Source organism: Euprymna scolopes, chromosome 22, assembly GCF_053919585.1.
Source record: "Euprymna scolopes isolate OS-2025 chromosome 22, ASM5391958v1, whole genome shotgun sequence".
Lineage (NCBI taxonomy): Eukaryota > Metazoa > Mollusca > Cephalopoda > Sepiida > Sepiolidae > Euprymna > Euprymna scolopes.
The window spans coordinates 43,626,101-43,642,645 of record NC_136503.1 but is presented as its reverse complement, the minus strand read 5'-3'; the positions used below and the strand labels follow the sequence as shown (position 1 = coordinate 43,642,645).

Below are 16,545 nucleotides of genomic sequence, written 5' to 3'. Positions count from 1 at the left end.
TCGAGCACTATCTAACAACCTCGTTGTATTCATTAGTTCCTACTTTGGAATATCTTAAGCTTGAATATATATATATATATATATATATATATATATATATATATATATATATATATATATATATATATATTAAGTAATGTGATTGATAATTTAAAATTTGAAAAATCAAATTATAACTAAATTAAAAATCCGTTTCATAAGAAGGAACAACAACAAAATCAATTATCTGTTTCGGAAAACAGTGCTTTTTATTGTGGTAGACATCCATATATATATATATATATATATATATATATATATATATATATATATATATATATATGTGTGTGTGTGTGTGTGTGTGTGTGTGTGTGTGTGTGTGTGTGTGTGTGTGTGCGTGTAAGATATATGGAATTTATGAATAGCCGCATCTACTAAAACATGATTAAGGGAAATAATCTAACAAACGCTGAAAAACAGAAAAATAATAAGATCATTAAATGAAGAAACGTCCACCTTGCATAGAAGCTTCATAGACATTTTGGAAATCTAAATAATTTGAGATTGAGACGATTTTATTTCTTATTTTTATTTTTACTGAAGTGTCTCCACTTATCAAAGATGAAGGCCACTTGAAGATAAGCATTAATGAGATTGAATACAAGTTAGTTGAAAGATGACGAATCTCATGAAGCAAACAGGCTTTAAGAAAGTTGTCACGTTGCGATGAACGTAAATTAAAGTGAGTTTTAGTGAAATGAAAACTTTTCATCATCGTTCAGATCTTTGAAAATACTGGAAGTGAGAGGATGAGGAGAAAATGTTGGAATCGCCATTTTGTCGTAAGGGGTTGCTGCATAGGTATCCATCCTTCTGGCTTTGTTGGATATGAAGAAAACGAGTTATCAAGTTTTAGTTAAAAGATCAAACTTCTTTGTTTGTGAATTTTTTTTTAGATGAGAGTTAGTTATTCATATTATTTGGATTCTTCGCCTCCTGGATAGAAGTCCTAAGTAATTCGCAATTGTATTTTTTGGTCGTCTACACTAAGAATTGAACCTTGAACCTTCAGAAGAACATTACTTTTACAATTGATTTTTCCAAGTACTCTAACCATATACAATTGAGAATTTCTTTGGACCTCTATCCAGTCGTGACTGATGGAACGAGAGCATGTTACCCTCGTGAACTAAATCTGAAATAGTGAGTTAAGATATTCTTTATCTTGGTCTCCTTTGTAACGTATTCTGCTACAACGTGTGGGTCCCGTGTGTAAACGTATGTAACGTTACAGCCTGTCTTGATCAAATAAAATGCGTGTTTGTTGTCGAATGCAAACCAAAAAATTCTTGGCCTTCGGAACAAGATCACAGTGTAGTAACTGTTCTGATGTTATACTTCACCTTTTTTTATCCTTGGTCAGTGGAGGAGAAATCCTCCATGACTAAGACAATTTTTATTTTTGTTCATATCCAGCGTTTTTGAGGAGCCGGATTTTCCCCACATCAAAAACCTGCCCTCGTGGGGAGATAAGTAAATAGGAACAACAAAATTAAATGACTCCACGTGTCTACTGCACCTCCAGTGACTGAGACACTTAATTCTCAACCGTCCTCATTAGAAGGAAGTTTTACAACAACTAAAGAAAAGAACATTTTGAATTATGAAAAGACTCATTTAATGTTTCTGTTAACGTTACTTTCTTTTGTGCTAGCGGCGAAGAGGGGGAGGGCTTCTGGGGTTATAGACATCTTAACCCCCCCTCCCTTAGTTTATAAGCGATTCTTAAATCATTTATTCACACCAAGCTTCCTAACAAATTTGATACTGCCTTCACACGCTCTCTCTTTGAGCCATGTGATATTACGTTCGTTTCAAGCATACAGCATGTTGAGGTGATATCTGAATCCATACGATGATGCTTTGATACCGGTTTCCTGTGTACGTGTTAATGTTTCTGGTTTAGATATGTACAAGCGAAACACCCTTTACTATTTAACAAATGAACTTTTATAAAGTCATTTTCACAGACGACTTTCATATGGTATTCGATAGATCTATTAAGAGGACCAAAGGAGTGGTTTTATTCTATGTAGGTACGTTTGTGACTAAAAGAAAATAGTGAGTATATTATAGTATATATAATTATATAGTATAGTATAATGATATTGGATGGAATTATTCACCAAACCATTATTAGATCCTTCAAAGCTGATGAATGAGTTCAACTGGAAATACAAACTATAGCGATATCATGAACGAGAAGTGAATTGTGTATTTTTGAATGCCATATAACTGTGTGGTTGTCTATGAGTTTTTTTAAATGGAAATCGCTCGATACAAGGCATAAAGCCACTTGATGTAAGAGCTAACAAGAACGAAAGATAATTATTGCAAAGACATGAGATGCCTATTGACCTTAGTCTTAAAAAGTCCAAGACTGTGGGTATAAGGAAAACAGTGAGCAGGAATAGAGTTCCACAACCTTGCAATCCTTGAAAAGAAGCTACTGGAATAGGAAGCTGTACTGCAATGAGGTATAAAACATCAAATTGAGGGAGACCTCCAGACCAACGTGTCAAACGAACTGAAATAAAAGAAGTCGGGAATGGATCAGACAATTCTGAGGAACACATGCCATAATAGTATTTGTAGTAAAGACTGAGACTAGCAACATCACGTCTGTGAGAGAGCGGTTGCAGTGAGAAAGAAAGTGTGGGGCCAATCAAATTATAGACACGTTTCTGCAATTTATCAAATTATTTTTTAATGTTCTTTTTAAAGTCTACAGCAAAGAAGCTGAAAAGAATACTCATCTCATGTTCTAATACAACAAGATCGGACGAGCACTTCAAGATCATCCTCTAGTTGAGGTGTTCTTTAATCATTGATTGCAACAGACATTTCTACTCGGTGTTTTGTCAGGATTCTTGTTCTGTTGACATATAAAAAATTGCTCTGTGAATATCTCGTCTCGCAGCTTGTTTCCTTCTGATAACTGTAATACAGGGATGAATTTAGAAACAACAAATAAACCATGATTGGCTTCTGGGGTTTAGTTTATTTTAAGCAACAATTTGCAGCAATGTACCTTTAGAGGAGCTGTAACTTTTCGCTTTGTTTCCATATGGATGGCGGTCCTCGAAAAGAACGTTTGCTCCTGTTGACGTAAACCCTAAAAAAAAAAAAAAAAAAAAATGGAAAAAGCAGAATCGATCCCATTTCTGTGTCATATACTTCTTCCCATGACGTCATATCCTGTGACGTAATCATAACTCTTGTCACTTAACTTCTAATGAAATTTTCCACTACTCTAACATATGCTTACTCTAACCTCGTGTGGAAAACGACTGATTTCAATATTACTTTTACACACCTGTCTCTGTTCTTATTACACTCTAAGCAACAATGCAGGGAAGATAGGAGCGAAGCAGACTAAAGAAATGTGGACCAACAGCATAGCCGATTCGACTGGAAAGAACATTACTACAACTTAGGCAATTGCCCACAACCACAAGAAGTGTAAACAGCTGGTACTACGCTCATCTACTTAAGATCGCTGGAAAGGAATGTGAATTTATATTTCTAGATATTATATAATGACTTTATCTGGACTATTCACCTGGTGACCTGATGACCTAGACACACGTGTGACTAGGTCATTTGATGTGTTGTATTTTTCTTCACTCGCTGGAACATGAATAGATGATCACTAGGGCTATAATAAGAGAATATTCTTATCATTGTTTTGGCTCTCGAGTATATATCCGACACAGTTAGACACAGTTAATTAATCGAGAACCACATCGCTCTATCTAAAAACATATAAGATATTAACTGATATATACTCGAGAGTCAAAATAATGAAAAGAATATTCTCTTGTCATAGCCGTAATGATCACCAATGAGGTAAAATATTTAAAATATATTTTAAAGATTATTTACGTTTTTTTTTTGTTTGGAATGTTTTTATCTTGAATGTTATTCGCACGATGTTTCTATCGATGTAACCTTCAACCTTCTTCACATGGGTCTTGTCGAACTCTGGAATCTTTATGTTGAATTCAATAATCGGCGCTTCTACACTATTGGGACGAAATTGTAGAAATCGTAATACTGAATTTCATATGAAGACAATGATATCTACGTATTCCTCGTATTTTTAAGAAGATTATATCCAAAAATTACGAAAATCGATAAGATAGAAAATTATTTAAAGTAAATAAAAAAAAATAGAATTTGATGAAAACGATCGTAAGACACAGGAGAGTTCATAGGGAAGTAATTTTCTGTTTTGATGTCAACAAGATGGCGGCTATTTTCACCTGCTAACACGATTAAAGTTGTTTTGTTTAATAATTCAGTAATATTCAGGTAATTTAGACTGCATAATTTGAAAGCTACCATTGTTAGCACTGACAAAAAATCGGTTGAAACCATTGTTTTTTTTAAATTTGAAAACTCCATTCTCGACTACAAGATCTCGTCCCAATTCTGTAGAATCGCCCAATAATCTGTATGAAATTTCACATATAATCCACATAGTTAGCCTGTTCTCGTTTTGTTAGCCATGATTATTATAGAATTCCTTATTCTTAATTGTAATTTTTGCGTTGTCTGTACTAATCATTGAACCTTCAACCCCAGAAGACCGTTACTTAGACTATTATTTGTTAGCACTTTATCTGAAACATTACTTTATTAATTCTACAAACCATCACCGGTGTGCTTGTAGGTTGCATTATAAATTCCTACGACATTACACTGTCTATTCTATTTTATCAGCGTGTGATGAAAAAGAAAACCGGTTTTCATCAAACGGGAAAAGAATCATGTCGTTTTTTCTGGTGCGACAATTTTATCGTTCCAACCCCTGTACTGACCGAGAGTCTAACATTTAAACACTTTGGTCTAACTTTCACAGGAACATGAAATTGGAGCAGATACTAAGAAAATGGGTTCCCGCTACCATACTACAATATTTCTCACACCTGACAGTATGCTCTATCTCTACGAAACTACCACGCAACATTGCATGAAACATTGTTGTCATGTTGTTGCTGGTTGTTTGTTTGTTGAGTATCATGATACATTATTCATGATGCATGATTCATGATTCATGATTTTTGTTGGTATCTGTTTTCCCCAAAATCTTTCTATTAAGAATTTTTTCTAGAAGGATATAGGGTACTTACGGGAGGGATTACATGAAAATTGCCAATGTTCTCAAGTGAAAGTGTTTTTTTTTTTGTACGAACTTGGCACACCCAGCTTATCAGCCCGCATTGTTAACCACTGAGCCACCATCAACTCCTTGTTGTTGCTGCTGCCTCAACCACTAATCTCTTCCTCTTAGACAAGGCCCAAAAAAGAGTCTGTAATCTAATAAGTCCGTCACTGTCCACCCAGTCTTAACCTCTGCCTATTACCACAATGTTGCCTCACTGTGCTTGTTTTACAAGTACTACCATAGAATGTGCTCCGACGAACTTGCCGCTCCAATGCCCCCTCGATATAAATACACCTGAGCAACCCGGTAATCAGCTGAATCTCATCTATTCATTGTAGAGGTCCTCCAATGTTAAAGGACTTTCTGCTCTTATAGATTCTTCCCTCGCCTTTGGAATTCCCTCTGTGCTCTCGATTTCCCTAACTGTACTCGGCCCTGTCGGTGGGCATTAGAATACACCGACTGCCCCCCCCCCTGCAGAGGGTAAAAGTCCCTCAATGAGGGTCCTGGATATGACCTTAAACTATATCCAGTGGTGAGGCCCCAGCTTGCGGGCTTTGGGGAGTGTGGAGCTACCCTTTAATTACCATTGCTCCCAGGTCCACTCTGACCCGGAGTGGTAGTACCTGTTAGGGTTCCAACTATGGGTTGAATAGAAACCGACTTGAAAAAAAAAACAAATATATTCTATTAAAAATTTTTTTCTTCAAAATCTGTGGATTCGGCATTAAATAACCCGAAAAGGGTTGATATGCCGTAAAACAAAACAACCAACCAACCTAACTGTACTAACATGTAGAAATCCAAATCTAATGTGAACAAACGCCTCGCTACACAACTCTTTATTTTGGATGCCTCCTCTATAAATCTGGCTCTTAATACACAGTAGTCCCTTACATGTCAGTAGCGATATGCCTTGATTGGAGTAAATTAAAGTAAAAAAATTTTTTTTTTCTCTTTATCTTTTTGTCTTTTTATCTTTCATTCTTTTCGTGCTATGTGCTGGTATAACTGATACTAGCACGGATTACGAAGTCTCCCATGCCGGGTTCAAATCCTATTGGATCTGACGTGTTTATGCACTAAATACTGTTGGAAAGGGTATTGTTGGATTTCACTCGTAGACACATTTAATGTATGCACACTTCAAATGTGTGGGTTCCATTATAAAAACGTTGATTTAATTTGAATAAAATCAAATACGCATCAAATGCGCTTGAAAGCCAAATCACAACGCAATATTAGGAAAATAAACAAATATTTTACTTGTTTGAAATTTATAATTTATAAATATATTTCGGAGCCAAACTTCATCCTCAGTATGTTTTCTTTCTATTTTTTTTCTTTTCTTCTTTCTTGCCATGTTGTAAAATTGGATAAATATTTTATTCAAATTAAATCAACGTTTCTATAATGGAACTCACACACTTGACGTTAATCTCGCGTTGCCAACGCACAGTTCTAACATTTCAAAATACAACCGCTGAGATACAACGCGCGGATATTTACAAACATACTTTTCTTTCTCCAACTTTACAGCATGTCAAGAAAGAAGAAGAGAGAGAGAGAGAGAAAAAAAAAGAAAGAAAACAACATACCGAGGATGAAGTTTGGCTCCGAAATATATTTATAAATTATAAATTTCAAACAAGTAAAATATTTGTTCATTTTCCTAATGTTGCGTTGTGATTTGGCTTCCAAGCGCACTTGATGCGTATTTGATTTTTATTGTATGCGCACATGCAAGGAGACGACGGTGGCGACATCAACGACGGTGCTGTGTATAACGTTAATGGTGAATTAATGTACGTTATATAAATATGGGTGGTAAGGACAAGCGGCAGCAGGTTCCCTAGTGTTAGTGTCGTCAGTAATTGCTTATATACATTTGCGTGCGCGCGCGTGTGTGCATATGTGCGTGTCTGTTATTGTTAATATTAACAACAGCAGTTTTTAGTGCGAAATGTGATTTCTATTGCTGGTAAACTTGTTTCTCGACGTGATATTTTATCGAAAAAAGCGATACGCATTACTCCCAAAAAATAGAAAAATTTAAAGTCTTATGACATGTGGAATGCATTAACGATAAAATCAATTTAGTATTATGTATGAAATAAAAAAAAAAAGAGAAAAAGACACTTTTTTAAAAAAATTAGTAAATAAGTTGACACGCGGGTATATGTTTAATATGGCTGTCTGTTTTGCTATTCGACATTAGTCGATATAAAAATTGTCATGGACCGTAGAATATTTCGGGATATTGAATTTGTTTTTTGAAGCAAATATTATATATTTATCTTTAAAGACTCACGAACGGAATTATACTGTGAAACAATGTGCAGTGTTGAAATTCGTCGTTCGAAACACTGTCGACTGTTCTGTAGCAAAGGTTCACGGGAGTTTGAGCTTCTTCCGGAAGTTTTCTTTGCGCAGGCGTACAGTTACACGCTAAAATTCGTTTTGACGAAAAACTTAAGTTCCAGTTTCAATTTCGTTCTAACAAGACTTATCAGTCTTAATATCTATTTATAAATATTTACAAACATAAATAAATATAAAATGCGGCACGAGGTAAAAAATCGGGTAAGGGGGATAAACATGACCTATTTTAACATTAGTTACTTTAACTAGCCTTTCACCAAAATACCACAATCGCTCTAAGCAGCTACATAAAAAACAAAAAGACAATACAGTAACGTCCAAAACTAAAGGACAAAATTTTAAAACCTATTAGGTTTTAAAATTTTGTCCCTTAGTTTTGGACGCTACTATATATATACATGATGTGGGGAGTGGGGAAATAAACATTTTATATACAGCAAAAATGAATAGATGATATATACAATGTGAAAAAGAGTGTTAGTTTAAGATATCCCCCACTAGAAAGTGTGGCAGATAAGCCGTTTGCCAGTCGAAAAATGATGCAGGTCCCAAAAAATCAACTTCATTAAAACGCCTTGAAAGTGAGCCTACATCACTGACAAACCAACAAATCTGTCACCTAATTTGGGAAGAGAGTGGAGATTATTAAAAAAGGGAAGAGGGGATAAAAAGGGGGCATATGACGTCATTCATGCTCTACCTAAGTTAAAACAAGAAAAATACCTAAAGCTAACCTACTCTAACCTCACTGATTCGATGACATGACTGTGTTTGGTCCGGCTAACCAAAATTCTGAACCTAAGTTATGTCCAAGTACCACTCAAGATCAGCACCATTCACTCGACACAAGCGCGAAACTTTTAGTTGAAATATGTCAGAGAGAGAGAGAGAGAGAGAGAGAGAGAGAGAGAGAGAGAGAGAGAGAGAGAGAGAGAGAGAGAGAGAGAGAGAGCTTCACTTTCTGAAGCCTAATACACATTTTCAAACGGTGCTTAAAAATGAGAACAAGTTGGGGAACAGTGAAGGCCTCAACTCCGTAGAATTCCTTCTGTCGCGTTGACCAAAATCACGTTTCTCATAGCTGTTATCAAGCAGAGAAAAACATAGTGTTCCTCTTTTCTCGTGGTCGGTGGCGAATTGCAGCATGTTGGAACCGACTCCAAAACAAAGAACTCTGCGTTCAACATGCGAACCGTGAAGCCTTCAATTAACTCACACAACGAACGTACGATAGCGCAGTGGAAGAAAGCGTGGTCGATAACTTCCATCCTGTCCCTGTTGGCCACGAAGAGTTTTCTTGCCGATCTTGTCTTGTCTCCACGAGAATCCAATTCTTCAGGAGAGATTAATTTTTCGTTCATCCTATCCGCAGAATGGTAATCAAAAGGAACTTATATTTTCTGTGGTTTGTTCCCTTAAATGAGATCTTTGAATGAATTTTCCCTGTTTGGGAACCTTGTATGAAGGAAGATTTGATCACGGCATACTCCTGTCCATGAAGAGAAAGGCCCCGCCATGAACTTTATTGAACTTTCCCCACTTTGTTGCGATAGGTTAAATCGTGAAGCTATCTGAAATTGACTCCTTGACATGTCTTAGTCAGGAAGGATTTGCGCATTGTTTTCTGCAACAGAATCGAATCAAGAAATCTATTCAATGTAAGCGCTTCTGGCTTTTCGAATTTCGTGTCCTCAGAGTCTTTTACCTCTGTAAAAGAAATGTCGGTGTTTGTTAAGATAAAATCGACAGATCGATTTTTAAAAAAATGTTGTTTTAAGCAAAGGCAACAATGCTTACTTAACTGCCATGTCGAAAATAGTAATTAAAAAATAGTATTAAAAAAATTACGAAAATTGATAGAGTAGAAAATTATTTATAGTTAAAAATAATTTTTACGGAAACATGGGAGAAATGGCCTAGATGTGAACACCTTGAAGATTACGAATACAGGGGACATACTTATCTCCCTATTCGCCAGTGTAATGAGCGGTGCTTTGTTTTAGCCGATAGCGATAGACTTTTTTTTTTTTTTTTACTAAAAACACGATTGCAGTTGTTCTACTCGATGAATTTTCGTAATTTTTGGATATATTACTATTTTCGACACGACAATGAAGTAAGTACTATTGTTTTGCCTTAAAACCACATGTTTTAAAAAAAAAATCCACCCGTCGACTCTATCTTAACAAGCACCTAAATTTGTACAGCAACAAATATTTTTATAAATATTTTAATTGTTCGTAACAAATTATTATTTTTTATTTCACTCATTAAAATACTTTACTTTCTTTTTGTCCGACATTCTAAATTCCGCTCCAATTTTTGATAGTAGTAGTATTAGTAGTAGTATTGAATGGGTTAGACCTTCACACCGTCATTCCCCAGCCAATCGGAGAAACCGTCCCCAGACAGTCGGGCGACCGGACAATGCAGGACCAGACGGCCCACGTTCCAGGGAGAGGGGAGCTCCACGCACACCAGGCAAACCGGGGAGACCGTCTGTCTCCACCTGTGTCTGCCCACCGCAGTCCCATAATGTCCTGCTCCGAACCGGTCACCCACAGCTTGCTACTGTCTGCAGCAAAACCTGTAGTAGTGTGCAGTTTTTAAAACTAACAGTGATTCACCCAGGTGATCAAACGGAATTTAGAGACTTTCTGAATTCCCTCCTCGCCAATTCTTCCGCACCGCCAATTTTATTATTGACTATCGATTAGCAAAATGAGACAAAGACTAAAGAATAAAAACTAACAAAAAACGAAAACAAAAATAAAAATAAACAAACAAAATTTTTTTCGACCTATTTGCATATTGCCTTTTCGTTAAAATTATCACGCGGGGAAACGATGTGATTACCCTGTTGTTTTATCAGTTCCAGCCATGAAAGTCGTATGGACCACACGATTTAGAGACCGCATTTGATTCTACAAAAATGATTCCAAACTGGTACTTGTGCAGTTTAATCAAGACATTAAAAAAAAAAAAAATGAAAAGATTGAAAAAAGTTATATTGTACGTATCCGTTATGGAATAAAGTTTTTATACAAAAAAAAAAAAAGAAAAATTACTTAATTTAATCAAGTAGTTTTATTTTTTACAGAAGAATGAAATCGATCGAGTCGGGGCCATCTCGTTTTTCGCGGATGAAGAGGCGGCGCCAAGGGTGATAACTCCAACCACAGATTAAAGTATGTCAAAATTTGTCAAGATTATTTTGAAACATGTGTAGAAAAAATACCTAGAATTTTTTTTTTTTTCACTTATTTTATAGCCTTTCTGTGTCCTTTGTTAATCACTTTTTCATTTAAAGGGACACTCCTCCCCGGCTCCGGAAATAGGAAAATGACAACGATACAATTGATCTCACTAAAGTTTGATTTTCTCCTTTAAACAAAAATATATTTGATCAAATTAAGTGATTGTTTTGTATAAAAACTTTATTCCATAACGAGTACGTGCAATATACCCCCCTTTTTTTTTATTCAATATTTTCACTTTTAAATGTCTTGATTAACTGTACAAGTACCCTTTTGATTTACACGGACGACGCCATTTCTTTTGGTGTGTTTCACTAAACTGTCTCCAGGTGGCGCTTCTCGGTCAAAGAAAAGGGGACGATAACTCGTACTTCTAGGAAAATTGTTAAGAAATTTTATCTTAAAATTGATGTAAATTCCCTAAATATGAGCGATATGACGTCACAGCTCGGGGAAACAATAAACTATTGCAGGCTAATAGATTGTTGTCAGACACAGGGCAGTGTGAATATGGATAAAGCGTGGTATTGCAAATCAGCAATAGTGCAGAAACGGATCCTTAAACAGTTGCCACAAAAAAAAAAAAAAAAAAAAATTAAACTATATTCTGTTACAGTTACAATTTTACTTTAATTCAGAAATTTTTTCGGGGAAAAAAATCCAACGTTGCTTTAATTCAGAAATTGTTTTTATACAAATTATATTTTCTTACGCAGTCTATATAATAAACGTTTTAGTTTTCAAATATTTTGTGTTCGGAAAAAAATCTTGTTTGTTATTTATTTGCTGTGTTATTTGACCAAGAAGAAATTGGAGTTATCGACCTCCCCCCCCCTAACAATGGCGCCGTCCGTGTAATTCAGAAGTGTCAAAATTTCTTCCACATATGAGTAAAATAGCAACGTGTGTTCAATTAAAATAGGAGGCATTACTTTTGCAACGACCTTCGTATGAATCTCTAGACGTTAGACAATTAAGATCTATTTCTTTTGCACTAACATGTTTTCACTCAAAATATGATTGATGGTCCAGTAAGAACAGACAGATGTAGAGAAGCTTCTGTTGTTGAGAGACACTTGACTGCAAGATGCCAGTCTAGGATCCGTTCTTGGCAATCAGCTTTGCAGAAACTAGGCTATTTCGATGGCCTTTTATCTGACGGGCCGAGATATTGGTCATAGATAGACCAAGGAGGTCCGACATCGTTGTTGGTGAAGTTAGTTTATTACTAACTACTGAGGCGCCTGGGCCAAGGATTGTTGTCGGAAGTATCCAGGCGATTTTTTTATAGGCCAAAGCGTTCCTTCTTTAGAGGAACTGACTTGATTCTTCTTACTTTCTGGCCTTGTATCACATCATCCTGTGGTGGGAAGGAAGTAAATAACCAGTTAGAACACACTAGAATAAATGACTTGTGGAAGGATACATGATGAGAAGGTTGTTCGTGTGGAGGGCAATTCCTACTTCCGTCCAAGCCTGTTTCCTCACAAATTATAGTTTCCTTTAGCGAAGTCACCGTGACAACACGTGATATAGGAGGGGCGTCCCAAAAGTAATGCCTTCTATTTCTTTTTCATCCGTATGTCTGAGAGAGAATTGCAAATTGCATTGTTATGATGACTGAACTTATGCATTTATTACCTGAAAGTTTAATCACTCTATTGCAGACATTGACGGTAAGAAAGAAAATAATGCCATAAACGTGCGTTAGAAGAAGAGATGCTTCATTGAATTCCTGGCAAATATGCATTAAGAATGGGAATGCCTATGACTAAAACAAATTCTGAAGCACAAAGGTCGCTCGTTTTAATGTCATCCCTCCAGTGTTTGTAGCTTATTAACTTTTTGAGTTGAACAAAAAAATAGGAGGCTTTACGTTTGCGACGACCTTCGTATGACAAAGCATGTTTCGAACTCTCATGCACAGCCATCGTTTATTGCTAGCAAAAAATGCATTAAAAACAGTGGTGACTATGTAAATAAATAAATTATGGAGTACAAAAGGTCACTCATTTTAATGGTACCATTAACATCTTCATAGCTCTTCAACTTTGTGAGTTAAAAAAAAAATAGGAGGCTTTATTTTTGGAACGACCTTCATATATCACCCCCTTGCTAGATGAGACCGAACTCATAGATTCAATTCCATTTCTAAATTAAATGTACGCCAGCGGATTCAATCTGTCTTCTACTCCTGTTTCCATAACTTCTTCCGGAGTATGTTGTGTGTTGATAAAACTTAATAAAATTGATTTGAATTTTAGAGGGACGTTTGTCCTTTTTCTTCATAGCAAACATTCAACCTCGAGAGACAATGGATACTCCCTGTAAACATGTAATTATGAAGCAAGGGTTGCACAATCTTAACCAACTCTCGTGACTCGGCACTACTTGATTCCATTGGCAATGAGAAATCTAGGACGACTGGAAACGATGCCGCAGAAAACACATCTAATATTCACAAATGGTAACACATTTCAGTACTGACCAGTCTCAACGTTGCTTAACTTTGGTGATCTAATGAGAACCAGTGTGCCAGTGTGATTATGCTGTATACACAGCAAACAAAACAAGTAGGATTAGTATCAACATTGCAATCCCACTACAAAATGGCGAGCCGACATCTTTCATTAACCTCTACAAATCACTTATAATAGATATTGTGTCTTGACATGAAATGACTTCCACCAAAAGGGTTGATATGCCGTAAGGCAAATTAGAGCATTGCGTAACAGCACGAAATAACTAAAAAAAAAAGGCGTAGTTATGTCTTTAATTAGACAAAAATAAATCGATTGATGAATCATTTAGATATTATGTTACAACATCAAAGTATTATTATGTAATAACATCAACCAAAACTTATTCAATCTCTTTTTTCTTTCTCTTTTCTTCTTTTTATGACATATTTTTTCTTTGTATTTATTTCCCACTGTTTCTCTTTTTTCTTTTCTTTTTTTTTTATCTGACTCTATCTGTTTTGTTTGCTTCCTTTTTTTTTTCTTTTTCTCTTTCAAGCTGTTTCCTTTTCTTTGTTCGCCTCTTTACTCCTCACCGCCTCGTTTTGTTATACAGTCATCCGTTGTCATTAACAAAGAAACAAATACAGTCCAGCTTCATAAAATAATATATAAATTTTTATTTATGATCTGTGTTTTTTTTAATTTTTATTTTATTTATTTATTTTTTATTGCACTGTTATGAAGCGGTTTTATATATCTTTAACGATTCGCCAACTAGATGTCATCAATAACCGAATCAAAAAGTCACGGTGGAAGTTAGTCTCAGAGACTGGATAAACTGGATTGTGTCCCACACTGAATTCATCCTCTCGTTTTTCATATTCTGGGGTGTAGGGAAAATTGCAGTGAGTGCGAAAATTACTTACCTCAGAAACGCCCACACGTATTCACGTTTCGTAAAATCCAATTACTTAAAAATAGAAAAATCAAAATGGCGACATGCAGCTGATTTTATCTTCACCAGTCACGCGAAAATAACGTGAATTCTCGTTCGTATGCAGATGATTCTGGGCTGCATAAAAGCATGCCGTTCGAAGAATGGAGGAGTTCGTTTGAAGAAAATGAACCGTACGTACGTATTGAAGCTTGGCAGAATATTTACTTGAGTCAACATGGAAAGTTAAAGGAGACGAAGTAGAAATTTGCAGTTGTTCACAACTAAAGAGATCTACGTGGGGTAATATTCTTGTGTCCTTACTTTTATAAATAAGGTAAACCCATGTCTGGCGTGATTCGGGATTTCGCCTGATATTGTTATTCATCCTAGAATTGATTTAGGATATCGTCGCCTTATGTATTATTTGTATTTAAAAAAGCTGTACTTTCCTCTATGCCCTTCTAAAATATTCAACATTCGGAGCAGCCGAATCTGGTCAGTTAATATTTTACAATTGTTACAATATTTTTTTCTTTCACTATTTCTTACATGTTTTTGTTTTTATGAAAATCACTCCAGACAGAGCATGAAGCCATTTGATGAAAGAAACTAATCGTAATAGTTCGAGGGATGTTCCAAAAAGTAATGGTTTCCATTTTTTTTATTTCGCCCGAATGAATCAGAAGGGATTGCTATGATGACTGTTGCAAATATTGACGGTGAGAGACTCTAGGAAATTAACCCCTATCATGGACATGCGCCAGAAGCAGAAACGTATCACTGAATTCTTCCAGGCAGAAAAGATCGAAATAATCAACTTTCACCGGTGTCTAATGAGCGTTCACCAAACTGATGCAGTTGATGACAGCACAGTTAGAAGACGAGTTCGTCGATTTCAGTGTGGCGACAGAGATGTGAGTGAGAAAGTGCGCTCCAGACTTTTATCGGCGAGATATCAAAAGAGGCTGGAAAGAGTGCCTTGACTATGTAGAAAAAAATAAATTCTGGAGCACAAAAGGGCGTTTGTTTTAATAGTACCACTCCCATCTTCGTAGCTCGTCAACGTTTTAGTTTTTGAATTAAAAATATGAGGGTCATACTTTTAGAACGACCCCTGTAAAAAGGAAGAGGAACATAGAAATCACACCAAGAGAAACCAAGCTTGAAAGAAAATCCATATCAGCGGTTCAGGGATTTTTTTCTCCTCTGCACCGAAACCAAGAGTCTATGCCATTTCTAAAATTATCTTTTGCCTCTTGACTCTGATATATTGCTGGTCATGTGTATTTCTAGGATGTCCATCCTTCCAGGCTTTGATTTTTTCCCTTTGATAAACGATTAATTTATTGCTAATCGCCTGAAATGCCTCTACGGGGAAATACCAACGGGGCTGCTAAGGCATATTTTGCAGATCAGAATGTACCCACCTTCCTTCCATCTTGGGAGCACTGACTTTTCAATTCTACTTTCTGACCATTCTGTTACATTTTTCACCGTGGGAGAAAAATGAATAGCGTTCAATCCCCTGGACTCTAAACAGGCAAGCCAAAGCCAAAACCTTTCAAGAACCCAATCGGGAAGGAAATGATTACAAGGCTGACTGACAAGAAACATTTACCCTTAAAGTCTACTTTGGGATATAAAGATAGTGAAGTGGATACTAGCGCACACGGACGAGTTTTGTAAGCTCAATTTTCACTACTTTCACATGGAATGTTGGCAACCTTCACTTGAATACCAAAAATAAATCTGGAGCGGGGTGGTGGAATGAATGACAGCAAAAAAAAAAAAAAAAAAAACAGAAGCAAGTATGCTAAGGCGTCATAAAATAGTCATTTGTACGAGTGACGTTTTTCTTCAATTTGTTACTTAAAAAATGTATTGTGTCTTTTTATTTCCATTTCTTTCTTTCTTTTTTTCTTTCTTTCTTTCTAGAGTGTAGGTCGTCAGGAAGCTCAAGAGTTCAAAATCGACACATGGAAAGGAAGGAATAAAACTATATTATTAGGTTGGTGCAAAAATAATGTCGTTTATGTTTATATATATATATATATATATACATATATGAACTGGCATCTAAGCTTCAGCCTCTGTCCCATCGACGAAATGTTGCATCCCTCTGCCTTTTCTACAAGTATTTTAGTGGTGAATGCTCTGACGAACTGCAATCACTTGTGCCCCCACGACGCGAGCACCCTCGACAAACCCGACAGGCTACTAGATCCCACCCCCACACTGTAGAGGTCCCTAGATGTAAAAGATCTTTTTACTCCAATAGTTTCTTCCCCAGAACCGCAA

The 16,545-nt window shown here is 36.1% G+C and overlaps 1 long non-coding RNA gene across 1 annotated transcript in view; it reads left to right on the top strand.

Annotated features, from left to right (window-relative positions):
* The window catches only part of LOC145243784 (uncharacterized), a 169,114-nt gene that overhangs the window by 68,922 nt on the left and 83,647 nt on the right, over positions 1-16,545 (top strand). Inside the window, exon 2 of the long non-coding RNA XR_013862941.1 lies at positions 10,692-10,779. This is a non-coding gene — a long non-coding RNA (uncharacterized LOC145243784). The remainder of the gene's footprint in view (positions 1-10,691; positions 10,780-16,545) is intronic.